The 2,668-nt window shown below is 45.7% G+C and overlaps 1 pseudogene; it reads left to right on the forward strand.

Annotated features, from left to right (window-relative positions):
• The first annotated feature begins 2,501 nt into the window (after positions 1-2,501).
• On the forward strand, positions 2,502-2,654 carry LOC121152083 (annotated as a pseudogene).
• The last annotated feature ends 14 nt before the right edge of the window (positions 2,655-2,668 follow it).

The following is a 2,668-nucleotide window of genomic DNA, read 5'->3' on the forward strand; positions in this document are numbered from 1 at the left end:
GAAAGCTTCCCGCATGCGGATCTCTGAGGCCACACTCAAACCATATCCCAACCACAATAAGGTGTAAAACATAGCAGCACTTCTTGCCCTCTGCCCTGTATCACCTTTTCACCCCTCACACTTCAGTGTTCTCCTAAGAACTTCACCCACATGGCAGGTCCTTGCATTTCTGCAAGTTTCCTCTCATGCCCCATTACATTCATGTTGCATGAAGTCATGGGGCAGCCTTACTGCTTCTTGGTGCCCCAGGTCAATTGACATGTTGTCATCCACAGAGAAGATGACGGTGACATCCTATAGAAGAGCAAACATTCCTGTCTGTCATGGACTCAGGAGTTTCATGGAATACAGAACTTTCAGTGCCCAAACAATATTCCTAAGCAGACCCAGATGGTTGGTCCCCCTAGGTGAGGCAGACTAAGACCCTGATGGAATAGCGTGCTGCACCTGCCAGCTGCAGATAAATAGCTTCTGATGGTGTGGGCAAAGAGAAACAGAACAAACTACTCTTATCAAGCTGAAGACAGCATCTCTGGTTCCTACCTCATTAAGCTTGAGATAATCCTCCATTATTTTTCAAGTCTTGTCAGCCGTTGGCACCAACTAGCCGGGAGAACTGACTAATGCTGGAGCAACCTTCCCTGATGGCTCCCATCCTCCTCTTGCAGCAACTCAGGGCTGATGAAAGTCAGAGGGGCTGGGACTCCACGGCTCTGGTTTGAGTTAGGTCTTTGCTCATGAAGGAATTATTTTGCTGTGCAACTCAAACAGAATCCAGGCGCACCCATCGGTTCTCCTCCTGCCAACACTTCAAGCAGAAGCTAAAACCTCAACTCAGTGTGTTAGGCCATTTCTTGTAACAAATTTCCCACACCTACTTGACTTTTGCTTTACTGTGGCTACAGCTAGGCCGTGATATTAAAAATATTTAGCAGCTGGCTACCACATGACCACCAGAGATTAGATCAGGCACAGACTTGGGCAGGAAGTCAGGTTCCTGGAGGTCAATGCTTTGCTGGGGGTTAACTCCTTCGCTGCTGAATGAGTGGGAGGTCTGGTGGCTTTGTGGCAAGTACATGGCAGTTCGGCGTCCAGAGATGCTGGGAAGCAATTTACCAGCTGGTAGGAAAGCTTTTCTATATTTTCACAGTCAGCATGGTCCCAGAAAGAATGTGAGCCTGGCCTCAGACAAGTGGCAGAAGCAGGGTGGTCCACCCACATTGCTTAAACCTGCCATCTCTTGAGCCAAACGTCTACTTTTCTTTCTCAGTTCATGTTGGTTTACCATCCTCCTTCCAGTTTCCAGATGGGATAACTTGCTACTCTCCCCAACAAGGGAGCTTTGCTAATTAGTCTTTTCTTCAGTGATGAATTTTTCTGGGTTAGAGGTGGAGGGTGGGGGAGTAGGAGTTAGCCTGCTTAGGCAAACCATTGCTTTGCTTCAGTCTTGCTATTTAGTCACCTGTGATGTTCCAAGACCCATTAGACTCCTCATGTCTGTGTGACAAAGAAGCATGATCGACCCAACTCTGTAGGAGGAGAGGGAAAAGGAGAGGGTGGAGGCTGGGGGCAGAACTGAAGGGAAGGAAAGGGAGAAAGGAAGAAAGGTAACAGCCTGTCTTCCTTCATGACTAACTCACAGGCTTCAAGTCCACACAGTCGCTCCTGCAATATCTCCTTAGAAACACCTACCTGTACTTTCTCTTTTCCTGCTTAGATTCTGCGCCCCAGCCTCGATTTCCCAGTGTTTCCAAACTCTTGTGACCAGATGTTACTCATTAAGAGATCTATGAGTCATGACGTTTGCTTGGCAATGGCAAATGCAGTGGAAATGACTTAGGGGAACCCAGGGCACTGGGGAGACTCCTCTTCTCAGGATACAACTGCCAGGACTTTCCATCTGTAATGATCAAACCTTAATTTTCACCACAGAAATTCAGCTTAGCGGTGAGATTAGCAAATGCTGTAATTTGGCAATTAAGTGCCTGTTTCTATTATAAAATATATGGCAGAGAAGTTTTATATTTGCAAAGAGACAAAAATATACTATCAATTATGAATAAATATAAATGAACACTAATTCCACCTTAGTAAGTGGAAGATAATGAGTATTTGGTGATCTGATTTTAGTGATATATTCCAATCATTGACTGATAGTGAAAAGTAGTTCTTGTAGGTCCAGTGAGTGACCTCAAATATTGTTAATATGATTCTGTTTAGGCATCTTGGGACTAAAATTGTTGTTTATTTATTTGGATATTCAGATTTTACAGAGAGAAGGAGAGACAAAGAGGAAGATTTTCCATCCGCTGGTTCACTATCCAAGTGACTGCAGTGTTTGGAGCTGAGCCAATCTGATGCCAGGAGCCTGGAACTTCTTCCAGGTCTCTCACACAGCTACAGGGTCTCAAGCATTTGGGCTGCCCTTTACTGCTTTCCCACAGGCCACAAGCAGGGAGCTGGCTGGGTAGCAGGCCTGATGGGATTAGAAATGGTACCCAAGCTTTGTGCAGTGGCAGTATCGTAGCCAATAAAGTTTATCCGAGGCACGATTATTGCTAACAAAAACGGCACCCATATGGGATCCTGCCACATGCAAGGCGAGGACTTCCGCGCCAGGTCCCACAGAATATAATTTAAAGCAAGAAATTTTGACAGAGATAAAGAG

This window comes from Ochotona curzoniae, unplaced genomic scaffold, assembly GCF_017591425.1.
Source record: "Ochotona curzoniae isolate NIBS_2020 unplaced genomic scaffold, NIBS_Ocur_1.0 contig_2321, whole genome shotgun sequence".
NCBI lineage: Eukaryota > Metazoa > Chordata > Mammalia > Lagomorpha > Ochotonidae > Ochotona > Ochotona curzoniae.